Source organism: Triticum aestivum, chromosome 2D (genome assembly GCF_018294505.1).
Source record: "Triticum aestivum cultivar Chinese Spring chromosome 2D, IWGSC CS RefSeq v2.1, whole genome shotgun sequence".
Taxonomy (NCBI): domain Eukaryota; kingdom Viridiplantae; phylum Streptophyta; class Magnoliopsida; order Poales; family Poaceae; genus Triticum; species Triticum aestivum.
In genome coordinates, this window is record NC_057799.1 from 168,826,568 (window position 1) to 168,846,483 (window position 19,916).

Here is a 19,916-nt window from a genome sequence, read left to right on the forward strand (position 1 = left end):
AAGCCTCATGGTTCCGAGAGGGACCTGAAGGAAATATGCCCTAGAGGCAATAATAAAGTTGTTATTTCATTATTCATGATAAAGGTTTATCATTCATGCAAGAATTGTATTGATCGGAAACTTAAATACATGTGTGAATACATAAACAAATACCGTGTCCCTAGTAAGCCTCTACTAGACTAGCTTGTTGATCAATGATGGTTAAGGTTTCCTAACCATAGACATGTGTTGTCATTTGATAACGGGATCACATCATTAGGAGAATGATGTGATGGACAAGACCTGTCCGTTAGCTTAGCATATTGATCATTAAGTTTATTGCTAATGCTTTCTTAATGTCAAATACATATTCCTTTGACTATGAGATTATGCAACTCTCGGATACTGGAGGAATACCTTATGTGCTATCAAACATCACAACGTAACTGGGTGATCATAAAGATGGTCTATAGGTATCTCCGAAGGTGTTTCTTGAGTTGGCATAGATCGAGATTAGGATTTGTCACTCCGAGTATCGGAGAGGTATCTCTGGACCCTCTCGGTAATAGACATCATAAGAAGCCTTGCAAGCAAAGTGACTAATGAGTTAGTTGCAAGATGATGTATTACAGAACGAGTAAAGAGACTTGCAGGTAATGAGATTGAACTAGGTATGAATATACCGACGACCAAATCTCGGGCAAGTAACATACCAATGGACAAAGGGAATTACGTATGTTGTCATAATGTTCGACCGATAAAGATCTTCGTAGAATATGTAGGAGCCAATCTCGGCATCCAGGTTCCGCTATTTTTTATTGACCGGAGAGGTGTCTCGGTCATGTCTACATAGTTCTCGAACTCGTATGGTCCGCACGCTTAACGTTCGTTGACAATATAGTGTTATATGAGTTATATGATTTGGTGACCGAATGTTGTTCGATGTCCCAGATGAGATCACAGACATGACGAGGAGTCCTGAAATAGTTTAGGGGTAAATATTGAAATATAGGATGATGGTATTCAGACACCGGAAGAGTTTCGGAGTGCACCGGGTAGTCATCGGGTCACCGGAAGGGGTTCCGGACACCCCCGGTAGGTGTATGGGCCTAATGGGCCAAACGGGGGGACAGAGCAGCCCACAAGGGGGCTGGTGCGCCCCTTCCCTGGCCGGCCATCCCTATGGGGAAGGAAAGGGGAGGGGTGGCCCCTCGGGCCTTTCCCTCCTCATGGGAGAAAGGAAAGGGGGGACGCGACCTCCTCCTGCCTTCCTCCCGCACCTATATAAGGAAGGGCGCGCGGCTAGGGGAGGACCCCAAGTAGGATTCTGCCTACTCGGGGCGCCTCCTTGGCTGCTCCTCCCTCCCCCACCTATATTTACATGGGAGGGGCGCCTAGCAAGGACACAACATTGTCTTAGCCGTGTGAGGCGCCCCCTCCACCGTTTACACCCTCGGTCATATTTTCGTAGTGCTTAGGCGAAGCCCTGCGGAGATAGCATCACCATCATCGTCACCACGCCCTCGTGCTACCAGAACTCATCCACTACCTCACCGTCTTGCTGGATCAAGAAGGCGTGGACGTCATCGAGCTGAACGTGTGCTGAACGCGGAGGTGTCGTACGTTCGGTACTCGATCGGTTGATTCACGAAGAAGTTCGACTACATCAACCGTGTTACTAAACGCTTCTGCCTACAGTCTACAAGGGTACGTAGACACACTCTCCCCTATTGTTGCTATGCATCTCCTTGATAGATCTTGCGTGTGCGTAGAATTTTTTTGTTTTCCATGCAACATTTCCCATTAGTGGCATCCGAGCCAGGTATAGCATATATGATATACATGAGTAGAACACAAAGAGTTGTGGGTGGTGATAGTCATACTGCTTACCACCAACGTCTTATTTTGATTCAGCGATATTGTGCGATGAAGCGGCCCGGACCAACCTTACATGTCCACGCACATGAGACAGGTTCCACCGACAGACATGCAACTAGTTTTGCATAAAGGTGGCTGTCGGGTGTCTGTTTCTCCTACTTAAGTTGAATCGATTTTGACTACGGCCGGTCCTTGAAGAAGGTTAAAATAGCAAACTTGATGAATCACTGTTGTGATTTTGGCGTAGTTAAGAACGGTTCTTGCTAGAAGCCCATAGCAGACAAGTAAAACTTGCAACAACAAACTAAAGGACGTCGAACTTGTGTTTGCAGGGCATGTTGTGATGTGATATTGTCAAGACGTGATGTGATATATGTTGATGTATGAGATGGTCATGTTTTGTAATATCGACAACCGGCAGGAGCCTTAGGGTTGTCTCTTTATTGTATGAAATGCAGGTGCCATGTAATTGCTTTACTTTATTGCTATGCGTTAGCAATAGTTGTAGAAGCAATAGTTGGCGAGACAACCCCGACGCAACGATGGAGATCAAGGTGTCGAGCCGGTGACGATGGAGATCATGACGATGCTTTGGAGATGGAGATCAAAAGCACAAGATGATGATGGCCATATCATGTCACATATTTTGATTACATGTGATGTTTATCTTTTATGCATCTTATTTTGCTTAGAACGGCGGTAGCATTATAAGATGATCCCTTCACTAAATTTTGAGATAAAAGTGTTCTCCCCGAGTATGCACCGTTGCCAAAGTTCGTCATTTCAAAGCACCACATGATGATCAGGTGTGATAGACTCTACATTCACATACAACGGGTGTAAGACAGTTTTGCACATGCAGAATACTTGGGTTAAACTTGACGAGCCTAGCACGTACAGACATGGTCTCGGAACACTGGAGACCGAAAGGCCGAACATGAGTCATATAGTAGATATGATCAACATAGAGATGTACACCATTGATGACTACCCCATCTCATGTGATGATCGGACATGGGTTAGTTGATTTGGATCATGTATCACTTAGATAAACTGAGGGATGTTTATTTAAGTGGGAGTTCTTAAGTAATTTGATTAATTGAACTTAATTTATCATGAACTTAGTCTTATAGTTTTGCTTATCTATGTTGTAGATCAATGGCCCGAGCTACCGTTCCCCTGAATTTTAATGCATTCCTAGAGAAATCTAAGTTGAAAGATGATGGTAGCAACTACACGGACTGGTCCGTAACTTGAGGATTATCCTCATTGCTACATAGAAGAATTATGTCCTTGATGCACCGCTAGGTGATAGACCTGCTGCATGAGCTGAAGCAGATGTTATGAACATCTGGCAAGCTCAATCTGATGACTACTCGATAGTTCAGTGTGCCATGCTTTACGACTTAGAACCCGGACTTCAAAGACGTTTCGAACATCATGGAGCATATGAGATGTTCCAAGAGTTGAAGTTGATATTTCAAGCAAATGCCCGGATTGAGAGATATGAAGTCTCCAAAAAGTTCTATAGCTGCAAGATGGAGGAGAGCAGTTCTGTTAGTGAACACATACTCAAAATGTCTGGGTATCATAACCACTTGACTCAACTAGGAGTTGAACTTCCAGTTGATAATGTTATTGATAGAGTTCTTCAATCACCGCCACCAAGCTACAAAGGCTTTGTGATGAACTATTATATGCAAAGGATAAATAAAAAATTCCTGAGCTCTTCGCAATGCTTAAGGACGCGGAGGTAGAAATCAAGAAGGAGCATCAAGTGTTGATGGTTAACAAGACCACTAGTTTTAATAAAAAGGGCAAGGGAAAGAAAGGGAACTTCAAGAAGAATGGCAAGCAAGTTGCCACTCGCGGGAAGAAAGCCAAAGCTAGACCCAAGCCTGAAACTGAGTGCTTCTACTACAAAGGGAGTGGTCACGGGAAGCGGAACTGCCCCAAATACTTGGCGGATAAGAAGGATGGCAAAGTGAACAAAGGTATATTTGATATACATGTTATTGATGTGTACCTTACTAATGCTCGTAGTAGTACCTGGGTATTTGATACTGGTTCGGTTGCTCATATTTGTAACTAGAAGCAGGAGCTAAGGAATAGACGAAGATTGACTAAGGACGAGGTGACAATGCGCGTCAGGAATGGTTCCAAGGTCGATGTGATTGCCGTTTGCACGTTACCTCTACATCTAACTTCAGGATTAGTTTTAGATCTAAATAATTGTTATTTGGTGCCAGTGTTGAGCATGAACATTATATCTGGATCTTGTTTAATGCGAGACGGTTATTCATTTAAATCAGAGAATAATGGTTGTTCTATTTATATGAGTACTATCTTTCATGGTCATGCACCCTTGATGAATGGTCTATTCTTGCTGAATCTCGACCGTAGTGATACACATATTCATAATATTGATGCCAAAAGATGCAAAGTTGATAATGATAGTGCAACATATTTGTGGCACTGCCGTTTAGGTCATATTGGTGTAAAGCGCATGAAGAAACTCCATACGGATGGACTTTTGGAATCACTTCATTATGAATCATTTGATACTTGTGAACCATGCCTCATGGGAAAGATGACTAAAACACCGTTCTCCGGAACAATGGAGAGGGCTAATGACTTATTGGAAATAATACATACCGACGTATGCGGTCCGATGAGTGTTGAAGCATGCGGTGGGTATCGTTATTTTCTGACCTTCACAGATGATTTGAGCAGGTATGGGTATACCTACTTAATAAAACACAAGTCTGAAACATTTGAAAAGTTCAAACAATTTCAGAGTGAAGTGGAGAATCATTGTAACAAGAAAATAAAGTTTCTATGATCTGATCGCGGAGGCGAATATTTGAGTTACGAGTTTGGCCTTCATTTAAAAGAATGTGGAATTGTTTCACAACTCATGCCGCCTAGAACACTAGAGCGTAATGGTGTGTTCGAACATCGTAACCGTACATTATTGGATATGGTGCATTCTATGATGTCTCTTACCAATTTACCACTATCGTTTTGGGGTTATGCATTAGAGACAGTGCTACTTCTTGAGCTTGCGTTAGTTTTTCCCTTGAAGAGGAAAGGGTGATGTAGCAAAGTAGAGATAAGCATTTCCCTCAGTTAGAGAACCAAGGTATCAATCCAGTAGGAGGTACAAGCAAGTCTCCAATCTATGCACCTGCACAAACAATCAAACATTTGCACCCAACGCGATAAAGGGGTTGTCAATCCCTTCACGGTCAATTGCAATGGTGAGATCTGATAGAGATAGGTATAAAAGATTACTAAAACGTAAAACTAAATAAAAGTAAATAAATTGCAGCAATGTATTTTTGGGGTTTTTGGTTTATAGATGTCACAGCCCTAGAATTTGTTTGCAAATAGTTGCACAAGCATCCATGCATCATGTCTAAATTTATTTGAAAATTGAAATGGGGATTGTTCAAACCCTAGCACCAGATCAAATCCAATAGGTTCAACCTAAAATAATCTTCAAGGAACCCAAAATGTCCCTAAGAAAAGTTCATGATTTCTGATTAAGGTGAAAACCTCCGCCAAAAATGATGAGCATATTTCTTGGCCATTAATGGATTTTTGAATTAACCCATATTGTATTTGAATTGGGCTTGTAAATGCTATATATATTTTAAACAGCTCCAGTAATTCTGATACTTTTGCCGGGGCTCTGGAATTATTCAGCTAGCATCCAAAAATATTTTCAGAATTTACTAAAATGGTATAATACTTTTACTAAATCAAAACAGACAAAAGAATATAGAAAACAGGAACAAAACAGAGACAGAGAGAAAGGCCACGGGCCACTTACCTGGCCAACTACTGTGCAGCCCAGCCCACTGGCCTGTGCCAGTCGTCGTCCTCCCGCCAGTCGGACAGGGCGCGTGCCCAACGCGCGCGTGTACTCCACGCGCCACGCGAGCAGCCTACCTGCCCTCCCCTGCCAGCGCGACGCCTCCAATGATCCCGCCACCACCGTATGGATCGAGCCGGCCTCTCCAGTCCCCCCCTCGCCTCTCCCTCACTCCCCTCCACCCATGGCCGAAGCCGACATGGACGCGCCGCCGTAGTTCTTGCGGCCACGACCATCCCCGTGCCTCCCCGTGCTATCTCCACTGTCTGCCTCGACGCCGTGAAACTGCCCCCTCAACAAGCGCAAGCCAGGATGCCCTGACGTGCTGTCCCCGAACTCATCTTCAACCTCGGGCACCGCCGACCGGCCTCGCCGAATCGTCGTCCACAGCACGCCCCCGAGCTCGCCAGAGGCACCAACAGAACCGCTGTGAGCTCCACCATCTTCTCCCCTACTCCCCATGCTCGTCTGCATCCTCTAACTGCCCGAGCCACCGGAGCCGAGAGCTCCTCGCCACCGCTCATGAAGCTGCTGTGGCTAGAGCAAGCTCAGCTCACCCCTGAGCATGTCATCGTTCTAGGGCTGCTCTCAGGAGACGAACGCATCTGCTAGCTCGCCTTCCCGTGCGTCATAGCGAGTAGCCGGTCCCGCCCGAGCTCTGGCCGCCGCTGATTTGGTCGTCGTTGTCGTCTCCGGCGACCATTTGGTCCAGTTCTGCCGCCAATCGACGCGGACGAGGTCCAGAGCTCCAATGGTGCCACCGGAGAAACGAACCGTGGCCTGTGGTGCGATTCCGCGCATCGCCGCCGTCTCGGCACCTCGCCGCCGACTAAACGTCGGCATAACCCCGATTAGGTTAGTGCTAATGACCCACCCGTGCCACTGACATGCGGGCCTAGCCCGCCTAATTACCCTAGGTTAGCTTAGGTTAAATACTAATTAACCCAGTTAGTTAGGTTAGTCACTGAAACGCGGGACCCACTGGTCAGTTTGACCCTGGCCACCCAGTTGACCCGCTGACATCACTGTGATGTAATGCTGATGCAATAAAACATTTTCTGGATTCAGTTTATTTTAAATAACCAGGAAATTCCAAAAAATGTTATAAACTTCAGAAAATCATAGAAATTAATCTATAATTCAGATTGAAAAGATTTATATATGAAAAATTATCAGAAAAATCCAATCTATCCATTGGTACTGGTTTCATGCATGTTCAAGCAACTTATATATACGGTGTAAGTGAAATCAAATAAATGACATTTAACTAACCACTTATGGAGTTTGATTTTGAACCGTGAGTTCAAACCAACTTCATTTAACTTGTTGCTAGTTACATTAGGTGAATCAACAACATATTGCCATGTCATGATCATGCATCATATTGTTGCATTGCATTGATTGTGTTTCCTCTCTGTTGCCGGTATTTGTTCCCCCTCAGTAGACGTGGTTCCGACGATGTGATCGATGACACTGATGAAGACACAATGCAATCTTCAGAAGTGCCAGGCAAGCAAAACCCCCTTGTTCATTCTAATACAATCCCACTCTCTTGCTTCTGCTCTCTTATACTGCATTAGGACAACAACGATTCAACTGTTACATGCTGCGGTAGTTGAACCCCTTTCCTTTCCATGACCTGTCATTGCCACAATAAATAGATGAAACCCACTAGCATGAGTAGGAGTTGTTTGAGCCCTGATGTGCCTACTCATTCATGCTTTTTGTCATGCATGCTACTGCTTAGAGTTTAGTCAGGTCTGATTCATCGGGGATATATTGGAATGTGGTGAACATGTCCTACTGTTGAGAGCTAAGTGTGTGAACACGATTTGGTAAAGGTAGCAGTGAGAGGCCATGTAGGAGTACATGGTGGGTTGTCTCAATGAAACCGTCCTCAGGAACTGAGTTCTGTGTTTGTGATCCATGAACAGCACTACCACGCATTGGAATGCTTAAGTGCCCCTCTCGACTTATTAATTGCCTTGATCTCTGTCCAGGAGTTGCAACTAGTTTCTGGTGTTTGCAGGATATGTGTTGGGGGTCGTGCGTAGCGCTGACCCTAGGGGTGGGCTATGATGCGGTAGAGACACGAGGCACGGTGTACCGGGACGCCCGTTTGTTGCCTCGGGAACCCTGCTCTCATCGTTTGGGGCCGTGAGTGAAACCCCGGCCGGATCTCCTTGCGGATGGAACCCGAATAGGCAATAAACCTGGACTAGAGGCTTGTGTGGTTAGTCAGGTCGTGGCCGACACCCTGGCTGGGCTTCTGCTTGAAGGTTGCCGAGTACATGTCGTGTAAATGGCGATAAGTGGTGAGAGCGTGTTTGAAGAAGTACACCCCTGCAGGGTTAACATGATCTATTCGAATAGATGCATCCGCGGTAATGGACTACTTAGTTGCTTGTACTGTTCATAGACAAGTGAAAGTGGATACTCTAAAATGCGCAAGATAAGCGTGAGTGCTATGGATGGCGTGTTGTTAGGGAGACGGGAGCAGATCCATAGTGGTGTATTGATTGGTGAATATGTGGACTCGTGTGCGCCACCCCAAAAGAGTTACTTGCAGTCGTAGTACAGGATAGCTACTGAGTCAAAGCTGGCTTGTTGCAGTCAAACTCCACCACCCCTTTATTGATATTGATGCATATGTAGCTAGTTCTGATGTAAGTCTTGCTGGGTACATTTGTACTCACGTTTGCTTAATTTATATTTTTATAGAGAGACTTCAGTCTCACTAGTAGTTCCGCATGGACTTCGACGTTTAGCTTGTTACCTCAGCTACGATCTTTTGCCCTCGGCAGGGTCTTGTAGATAGTCGGGCTTCTCAGCCTTTTTCATTTGTAGTTGTCTGTACTCAGACAAGTTAAGCTTCTGCATGTGCTTATTGCTTGTATGACTTGAATGCTGGGTCATCAGACCCATGTTTGTAATATCTGGCTCCTCGGAGCCTAATGAATAAATACTTTGAGTCATAGAGTTTTGTTGTGATGCCATGTTGTATTTGCACATATCGAGCATATTGTGTGTATGTTAATGAAATGCTTGGTATGTGTGAGATCCGACAACCTAGTTGTTTATTCTTGGTAGCCTCTCTTACCGGGAAATGTCTCGTAGTGCTTCCACTAAGCCATGTTAGCTTGCTACTGCTCCGAAACACTTAGGCTGGCCGGCATGTGTCCTTCTTCGTTCATGTGTCTGTCCCTTCGGGGAAATGTCACGCGTTGTTCCTTTAAGTCCTTGTAGCTTGCTACGACTTGGGTTCATACGTTGATGACCGACACGTTCGTTGTTGGGTGATGTATGCTTGTCCCTGTAAGTTAGTGCCACCTTGGGTTTACGACTAGTCATGTCGGCCCGGGTTCTCTGTCATTTGGATGCTAGCGACACTATCATATACGTGAGCCAAAATGCGCAAACAGTCCCGGGCCAGGTAAGGTGGCACCCGTGGGAACACCGTGCGTGAGGCCGCAAAGTGATATGGTGTGCTACATGCTAGATCGGTGTGACTTAGGATCGGGGTCCTGACAGCTTTGGTATTAGAGCTTGACTGCCTGTAGGACTACCAAGCCAAACTGGTCGAAGTCAAGTCTAGAAATGCTTTAGTTATATAAGGGAATTGATTGTGGAAGGGAATGTAAGGCTCTTTTACTCCTTTACCTTATGTCTTCTGATCTGAGTCAACTTGTTCTTTTCTACGGGGATTAAGAACTAGGCTTCTCGTCTTTCTATCAGGATCACATGTTACTAATCCGTAGACTTATAGGATTGATGAATTCAAGTCTCAATTCAGTTTCTAGTATTTCTGTGTGTTAACAGTTGGTCTCGGAACCTTGATTTTGTGGTGTTGAGTGGTCATGCCACTATTTTACAGGATGTCTCAAGTCTTTTTCGAGCATTTACAGCCGTTATGTTGTCCGAGTCATCCCAGGTTTCTAAATAGTCTGATGCATTTGCAAATCCCTTCTTTTCGTTCCCGATGTCCCTTTGGGCCAGTTCAACCACACTAATCGGTGAGTTGAGGTACTCTATTGCCTCGACATATATGTTGCAGCTATTATTATGACCCTAGGTGTCTTAGGGAGTCACCTAGTAATCTATCCATGTTTTGTGTTCCCAGTGTGATGATTCTGGCTACCATTCTTGAAAGCATCCCGTGATGCAATTTAGTTAGTAGGCCTTCTATTTCTGGGTTCTTAAGCCCAAGATTCACTCTACTTACCTCATGTTGATAGTGTTGCTCGGACCTTTAGGATATTAGTAACCTTTGCGATAGTCCTCGAGGTCCGTGGTATTTCCTTCTTCCAAATACCATGAACTGCTTATGGCAGAAGTTCTTTTGAACCAAAAGATCACAACCAAAGTGCCCTTGGTGAGGTCTCCATTCTACATTGTGAATCTTCCAGTTCTACCTTTCTGCATGGGTTATCCAGAAGAAATGTTGAGCTTTGCTCGACATACTAATCTATGCATCCACAACTCAGAAACATATATGTTCCCTTGAGTTGTCCCTCTCTTTAGTTGTATCCTGATCTCCGTCTATCATTTGATAGTCAAGAGCATGTCATGCATTCATGCTCATCGATACCTCATATTCTTGTGGTCTGTCAAGCCATCCTATTCTGGAATGACTAGGAGAAACAAACTCCAGTACCTTGTCCACTTCGAGGATTGGGTCAAAGTAGTTGTATTCCGTGGATCAAAATGCCAATCCAGCTTTTGCTCTGTTCTACCTTGGAGTTTTACCATCTTTATGTCAAGAATGTCATGAGAATTGAACCACCTCTTATGAATTCTTGACGCAGTGATACTTCTCGCCATCATTATTCATTCCTCGGTCCCGTGTTGTTGTAACCGCAATGCCGGCAAGTGAACTGTGATGTGTGACATCAATACTCCTAGCAACCCCGTTCCTTGGTAGCTAATGGCAATAATTTCATTCTTAGCGTGTTGGTTATTGAATTATCATTCTAAGATTGATTGTGTTACCTAGTCCATTTTCCTTGGTGCACTCTTTGATCAAGAGTTAGGATGGTGTCGATCCTTGCTCATGTGATCACATCATCTTGCCTGAAAAGCAAGATTGTTCTCGAGCTTAGTAACATATCGGTGGTTCATGATTTTCCAAAGTTCTTCTCGGAAGTATCATCAGGTTGTCCCGTGACTGTTATGTTGAGCCCGTGATCAAGTTGGTTTTCCAATAAACCACTCTTTCTCCAAGAATCTGTGTTGGGTACCCCTGAGCTAGTTGGTTAAGCCAAACAACAACTTGGAGAGTCGGAAGATGAAAGCTTGTCCGACTTAGTTCATCACCAAGGGATATCCTTGTGTGTGTGTGTTGAAGAAAGATGATATCTTCATCGGTTGTTCCTCGTGATCGGTTGTTGAATCTATCGTCTTGTCCAAACCTTGATTTGAGTGTGGGCTATCGTCAAATCAAGTTAGAACCAACGATATTCATAATGTTGTCTTACTCGTGGTTGTTCCTCGAGCATACACCACTACATCTTTTGGTCTGATCAATACTATCACATTGTTCACATAATGGTGGAATTCCAGTGATATGGAAAATTCCGATGAGTTGCTGTTGAGCCCATCAGCAGCATATTATCTCCTCCATGATTCATGTTGAACATCAACCTAGTGTTGGAAACTTTGTAAGCAATGCCTTCATGTTCCGTTCTTGAAGCTTATGCTTGGATGGAAGAAGTGACTTCCTTGAATTCATGTGCATTTGGTGCAAGTTGCCGTCGTGAGTTCGAGAAAGATTGTTTTTGTTTCCTCTGGTACCATCCCAAGTCAGTTATGCATGTGCGAATGTATTCTATGGTTAGTAGATTAATTACCTCCACTCCATATGTATTCCCTAGCACACCAAGCCACTGATTGATTTGCTCAAGGAAAATGAGTCTGTTGTGTTAATTCTAGATCATGCACAAGACTCCGATATCCTCGACGATGGTTCCCAACCAGAACTCGGTAGTGTTTTTTTGTAATACTACTACGTGGTCATGCTTGTCTTGGACAGCGCGTTCACAGGTGTGTAGCAGAACCAGCTCATGTTTTGGAGCTTGCTTTCGTCGTTCATCCCCCGAGAATCTCGCAACGTCATCTCATCGAATTGTGTTGCAAACTTTCTTTTGCAGACATGTTGAGTCTGAAGTATCCTGTTACTAACCAGATCTGAATCTCGGGCAGATATGATGGTTGGAACATTCCCAGCATTTGCATTTTGTTCCCAGCTTGCACCCGTCTTTGTGCCATTTCACCCGTGGGCTTCCTTCTTAGTAATTCTTGTTCATGATCATCTTCAAAAGTGGTCCTACCATGGGTCTCATCCATTTCTGATGATAAGCAAAAATCATCCATTGCGTTGTCTTCAACAAGGTAATCCACATCATTCATTCTAGTCTGAGTATGCCATCCTTTCCGACTTCTTCAAACGGTCGGTTGTGAATTGCCCTAGCAGGTATAGAAAGTTTCAATGATCTCTATATCAAAAGTAATTCTTTTGCCACTTCAGGGGATAATCCAACGAGTCACCTCCTCTAAGGTGCCCCGTCATGGAATCATGGCAATTAACTCCTCGCTACTTTGACCCCGTTCACCGTCTTCTTTAAGCATGGAATTGTTGCTTACCAAATTGAACCTCCATCATTTGTTCTTCCATCCCTCCTGATATGTGTTTGGACGTCTCAGCTCAAGAGGTGTTCTATGTCTGATTCCATGAGTTGATCGTCAATTGCTTGATCTTCGAGAAGATCGATTCTTCTAGAGTTTTTCCTTTCTTCTCGTTGTCATGTTGGATGGAGTTCTGAGAGCAAGACGTCGAGCCAAAGATGATGGTCGAATCAATGTTCTTATGAAGTGCAACCTAGATCGAGAAGATTGTGATAGCTTGTGTCCCCTTTGTATTCTTACCTCACGTCTTGAATCTCGGGACGAGATTCTTGTTTAGTGGGGGTGAGTTGTCACAGCCCTAGAATTTGTTTGCAAATAGTTGCACAAGCATCCATGCATCATGTCCAAATTTAGTTGAAAATTGAAATGGGGATTGTTCAAACCCTAGTACCAGATCAAATCCAATAGGTTCAACCTAAAATAATCTTCAATGAACCCAAAATGTCCCTAAGAAAAGTTCATGATTTCTGGTTAAGGTGAAAACCTCCGCAAAAAATGATGAGCATATTACTTGGCCATTTATGGATTTTTGAATTAACCCATATTGTATTTGAATTGGGGCTTGTAAATGCTATATATATTTTAAACAGCTCCAGTAATTCTGAAACTTTTGCTGGGGCTCTGGAATTATTCAGCTAGCATCCAAAAATATTTTCAGAATTTACTAAAATGGTTTAGTACTTTTACTAAATCAAAACAAACAAAAAATATAGAAAAACATAAACAAAAGAGAGACAGAGAGAAAGGCCACGGGCCACTTACCTGGCCCACTACTGTGCGGCCCAGCCCACTGGCCTGTGCCAATCGTCGTCGTCCTCCCGCCAGTCGGACAGGGCGCGTGCCCGACGCGCGCGTGCGCTCCGCCTGCCACATGAGCTGCCTGCCTGCCCTCCCCTACCAGCGCGACACCTCCAACGATCCCGCCACCACCGTATGGATCGAGCTGGCCTCTCCAGTCCCCCCTCGCCTCTCCCTCACTCCCCTCCGCCCATGGCCGAAGCCGCCATGGATGCGCCGCCATAGTTCTCGCGGCCACGGCCATCCCCGCGCCTCCCCATGCTATCTCCACTGTCCGCCTCGACGCCGTGGAGCTGCCCCTCAACAAGCGCAAGCCAGGATGCCCTGCCGTGCTGTCCCCAACCTCATCTTCAACCTCGGGCGTCGCCGATCGCCCTTGCCGATTCGTCATCCACAACACGCCCCCGAGCTCGCCAGAGGCACCAACAGAACTGCTGTGAGCTCCACCGTCTTCTCCCCTGCTCCCCGTGCTCGTCTGCATCCTCTAACTGCCCGAGCCACCAGAGCCGAGAGCTCCTCGCCGCCGTTCATGAAGTTGTCGTGGCTAGAGCAAGCTCAGCTCGCCCTGAGCACGTCATCATTCTCGGGCTGCTCCTAGGAGACGAACGCACCTACTAGCTCGCCTTCCCGTGCATCGTAGCGAGTAGCCGGTCCTGCCCGAGCTCCGGCCACTGCTGATTTGCTCGCCGTCGTCGTCTCCGGCGACCATTTGGTCCCGTTCTGCCGCCAATCGACGCGGACGAGGAACAGAGCTCCAACGGTGCCACCGGAGAAACGAACCGTGGCCTGTGGTGCGATTCCGCGCATCGCCGCCATCTCGGCACCTCGTCGGTGACTAAACGCCGGCCTAACCCCGATTAGGTTAGTGCTAATGACCCACCCGTGCCACTGACATGCGGGCCCAGCCCGCCTAATTACCCTTGGTTAGTTTAGGTTAAATACTAATTAACCCAGTTAGTTAGGTTAGTCACTGAAACGCGGGACCCACTGGTCAGTTTGACCCTGGCCACCCAGTTGACCCGCTGATGTCACTATGACGTAATGCTGATGCAATAAAACATTTTCTGGATTTAGTTTATTTTAAATAACCAGGAAATTCCAGAAAATGTTATAAACTTCAGAAAATCATAGAAATTAATCTACAATTCAGATTGAAAAGATTTATATATGAAAAATTATCAGAAAAATCCAATCTATCCATTGGTACTGGTTTCATGCATGTTCAAGCAACTTATACCTACGGTATAAGTGAAATCAAATAAATGACATTTAACTAACCACTTACGGAGTTTGATTTTGAACCTTGAGTTCAAACCAACTTCATTTAACTCGTTGCTAGTTGCATTAGGTCAATCAACAACATATTGCCATGTCATGATCATGCATCATATTGTTGCATTGCATTGATTGTGTTTCCTTTCTGTTGCCAGTATTTGTTCCCCCTCAGTAGACATGGTTCCCACGATGTGATCGATGACACTGATGAAGACACAATGCTATCTTCAGAAGTGCCAGGCAAGCAAAACCCCCTTGTTCATTCCGATACAATCCCACTCTGTTGCTTCTGCTCTCTTATACTGCATTAGGATAACAACGATTCAACTGTTACATGCTGCGGTAGTTGAACCCTTTTCCTTTCCATGACCTGTCATTGCCACAATAAATAGATGAAACCCACTAGCATGAGTAGGAGTTGTTTGAGCCCTGATGTGCCTACTCATTCATGCTTTTTGTCATGCCTGCTACTGCTTAGTGTTTAGTCAGGTCTGATTCATCGGGGATGAATTGGAATGTGGTGAACATGTCCTACTGTTGAGAGCTAAGTGTGTGAACACGATTTGGTAAAGGTAGCGGTGAGGAGGCCATGTAGGAGTACATGGTGGGTTGTCTCATTGAAACCGTCCTCAGGAACTGAGTTCTGTGTTTGTGATCCATGGACAGCTACTACCACGCATTGGAATGCTTAAGTGCCCCTCTCGACTTATTAATCGCCTTGATCTCTGTCCAGGAGTTGCAACTAGTTTCCGGCGTTTGTAGGATATGTGTTGGGGGCCGTGCGTAGCGCTAACCCTAGGGGTGGGCTATGATGCGGTAGAGACACGAGGCACGATGTACCGGGATGCCCGTTTGGTGCCTCGGGAACCCTGCTCTCATCGTTTGGGGCTGTGAGTGAAACCCCGGCCGGATCTCCTTGCGGATGGAACCCGAATAGGCGATAAACCTGGACTAGAGACTTGTGTGGTTAGTCAGGTCATGGCCGACACCCTCGCTGGGCTTCTGCTTGAAGGTTTCCGAGTACATGTCGTGTAAACGGTGATAAGTGGTGAGAGCGTGTGTGAAGAAGTACACCCCTGCAGGGTTAACATGATCTATTCGAATAGCCGCGTCCGCGGTAACGGACTACTGGGTTGCTTGTACAGTTCATAGACAAGTGAAAGTGGATACTCTAAAATGCGCAAGATAAGCGTGAGTGCTATGGATGGCGTGCTCGTAGGGAGATGAGAGCGAATCAATAGTGGTGTATTGATTGGTGAATATGTGGACTCGTGTGCACCACCCCAAAAGAGTTACTTGCAGTCGTAGTACAGGATAGCCAGTGAGTCAAAGCTGGCTTGCTGCAGTCAAACTCCACCACCCCTTTATTGATACTGATGCATATGTAGCTAGTTCTAATGTAAGTCTTGCTGGGTACATTTGTACTCACGTTTGCTTAATTTATGTTTTTGCAGAGAGACTTCAGTCTCACTAGTAGTTCCGCGTGGACTTCGACGTTTAGCTTGTTACCTGAGCTACGATCTTGTGCCCTCGGCAGGGTCTTGTAGATAGTCAGGCTTCTCAGCCTTTTTCATTTGTAGTTGTCTGTACTCAGACAAGTTAAGCTTCCGCATGTGCTTATTGCTTGTATGACTTGAATGCTGGGTCATCAGACCCATGTTTGTAATATCTCGCTCCTCGAAGCCTAATCAATACATACTTTGAGTCATAGAGTTTTGTTGTGATGCCATGTTGTATTTGCACATATTGAGCATATTGTGTGTATGTTAATGAAATGCTTGGTATGTGTGGGATCCGACAACCTAGTTGTTTATTCTTGGTAGCCTCTCTTACCGGGAAATGTCTCCTAGTGCTTCCACTGAGCCATGGTAGCTTGCTACTGCTTCGGAAAACTTAGGCTGGCCGGCATGTGTCCTTCTTCATTCCTGTGTCTGTCCCTTCAGGGAAATGTCATGTGTTGCTCCTTTAAGTCCTTGTAGCTTGCTACGACTTGGGTTCATACGTTGATAACCGACACGTTCGTTGTTGGGTCATGTATGCCTGTCCCTGTAAGTTAGTGCCACCTTGGGTTTACGACTAGTCATGTCGGTCCGGGTTCTCTGTCATATGGATGCTAGCGACACTATCATATACGTGAGCCAAAAGGCGCAAATGGTCCCGGGCCAAGTAGGGTGGCACCCGTGGGAATACCATGCGTGAGGTCGCAAAGTGATATGGTGTGCTACATGCTAGATTGGTGTGACTTAGGATCGGGGTCCTGACAATAGATCTGAAAATATATTATGGAAAATTGACCCGGGGGCCATAGGTTTCACTACAGGCTTTTCCCTCTTAAAGGCAAATAATACGGTGGGTGAACAAATTACTGTCGAGCAATTGATAGAAAAGCGCAAACTTATGACGACATCCAAGGCAATGGTTATGCATATAGGCATCACGTCCGTGTCAAGTAGACCGACTCCTGCCCGCGTCTACTACTATTGCTCCACACATCAACCGCTATCCGGCATGCATCTAGAGTATTAAGTTCATAAAGAACGGAGTAACGCCTTAAGTAAAATGAAATGATGTAGAGGGATAAACTCAAGCAATATGATGAAAACCCCATCTTTTTACCCTTGATGGCAACAATACAATACGTGCCTCGCTACCCCTACTATGTCACTGGGTGAGGACACCGCAAGATTGAACCCAAAACTAAGCACCTCTCCCATTGCAAGTAATACCAATCTAGTTGGCCAAACCAAACTGATAATTCGAAGAGAAATACAAAGATATAAAATCATGCATATAAGAATTGAGAGGAGATTCAAATAATATTCATAGATAATCTAATCATAAATCCACAACTCATTGGATCTCGACAAACACACCGCAAAAGAATATTACATCGGATAGAACTCCAAGAACATTGAGGAGAATATGGTATTGAAGAACATAGAGAGAGAAGAAGCCATCTAGCTACTAGCTATGGACCCGTATGTCTGAGGTAAACTACAAATGCTTCATCGGAAGGGCAATAGGGTTGATGTAGATGCCCTCCGTGATCGAATCCCCCTCCGGCAGATCACCGGAAAAGGCCCCAAGATGGGATCTCACGGGAACAGAAGGTTGCGTCGGAGAAGTATTTTCATGGATGCTTCTGAGGGTTTGGGAATATTTGGGAATTTATCGGCGAAAGAATAGGGTTAGAGGAGCTCCGAGGGACCCACAAGGCAGGAGGCGCCCCCCCAGGGGCGCGCCCTGCACCCTTGCTGTCGCCTCGGGTCTCTTCTGACTTGGTTCTCAAGTCCTACGTGTGTCTTCTGGTCCAAGAAAAATCATCGTAAAGTTTTATTCTGTTTGGACTCCGTTTGATATTGCTTTTCTATGAAACTCAAAAACAAGGAAAAACAGAAACTGACACTGGCTCTGTGTTAATAAGTTAGTCCCAAAAATAATATAAAATAGCATATTAATGCATATAAAACATCCAAAACTGATAATATAATAGCATGGAACAATCAAAATTATAGATACGTTAGAGACGTATTGAGCATCCCCAAGCTTAATTCCTGCTCGTCCTCGAGTAGGTAAATGATAAAAAACAGAATTTTTGATGTGGAATGCTACTTAACATATTTATCCATGTAATTTTCTTTATGGTGGCATGAATATTTAGATCCATAAGATTCAAAAGTAAAGTTTAATTTTTACATAAAAAGAATACTACTTCAAGCATACTAACAATGCAATCATGTCTTCTCAAAATAACATGGCCAAAGAAAGTTATCCCTACAAGTTCATATAGTCTGGCTATGCTCCTGATACGTCTCCAACGTATCTATAATTTTTTATCGTTCCATGGTATTATATTATCTGTTTTGGATGTTTTATAAGCAATAATATGCTATTTTATATTATTTTTGGTATTATATTATCTGTTTTTGTTTTGTTCCTTGTTTTAGAGTTTCGCAGGAAAGGAATACCAAATAGAGTCCAAACGGAATAAAAATTTTGCGATGATTTTTCTTGGACCACAAGACATCCAGAGGACTTGGAGTGCAACTCAGAGAAGCCACGAGGCGACCACAAGGACGGAGGGTGCGCCCCCCACACTTGTGGGCCCCTCGTGACTCCACCGACCTATTTCTTCCGCCTATATATTCCCATATATCCCAAAACAACCAGGAGAGCCAAAAAAACACTTTTCCACCGCTGCAACCTTCTGTACCCGTGAAATCCCATCTAGGGGCCTTTTCCGTCGTCCTGCCGGAGGGGATTCGATCACGGAGGGCTTCTACATCAACACCATTGCTCTTCCGATGAAGCGTGAGTAGTTTACCACAGACCTACAGGTCCATAGCTATTAGCTAGATGGCTTCTTCTGTCTTTGATTCTCAATGCCATGTTCTCCACGATGTTCTTGGAGATCTATTCGATGTAATACTTTTTTGCGGTGTGTCTGCCGAGATCTGATGAATTGTGGATTTATGATCATCTTATCTATGAATATTATTTGAATCTTCTCTGAATTCTTATATGCATGATTTGATATTTTTGCAATTCTATTAGAACTATCGATTTAGTTTGCCAACTAGATTGGTTTTTCATGCAATAGGAGAAGTGCTTAGCTTTGGGTTCAATCTTGCGGTGTCCTTTCCCAATGATAGTAGGGGCAGCAAGGCACGTATTGTATTGTTGCCATCGAGGATAAAAAGGTTGGGTTTTCATCACATTGCTTGAGTTAATTCCTCTACATCATGTCATCTTGCTTAAAGCGTTACTCTGTTCTTTATGAACTTAGTACTCTAGATGCATGTTGGATAGCGGTCGATGTGTGGAGTAATAGTACTAGATGCAGGCAGGAGTCGGTCTACTTGACACGGACATGATGCCTATATTCATGATCATTGCCTTAGATATCATCATAACTTTGCGCTTTTCTATCAATTGCTCGGTAGTAATTTGTTCACCCACCTTAATATTTTCTATCTTGAGAGAAGCCTCTAGTGAAACCAATGGCCCCCGGGTCTATTTTCCATCATATAAGTTTCTATTTTCCATCATATAAGTTTCCGATCTACAATTTTAGTTTCCGATTTACTTCCTTTGCAATCTTTTACTTTCCGATCTATAAACCAAAAATACCTAAAATATTTACTTACCGTTTATCTATCTCTATCAGATCTCACTTTTGCGAGTAACCGTGAAGGGATTGACAAGCCCTTTATCGCGTTGGGTGCAAGTTGTTTGATTGTTTGTGCAGGTATTTGGTGACTTGTTCGTTGTCTCCTACTGGATTGATACCTTGGTTCTCAAACTGAGGGAAATACTTACTCTACTTTGCTGCATCACTCTTTCCTCTTCAAGGGAAAACCAACGCAAGCTCAAGACATAGCAAGAAGATTTTCTGGCGCCGTTGCCGGGGAGATCTATGCCAAGTCTA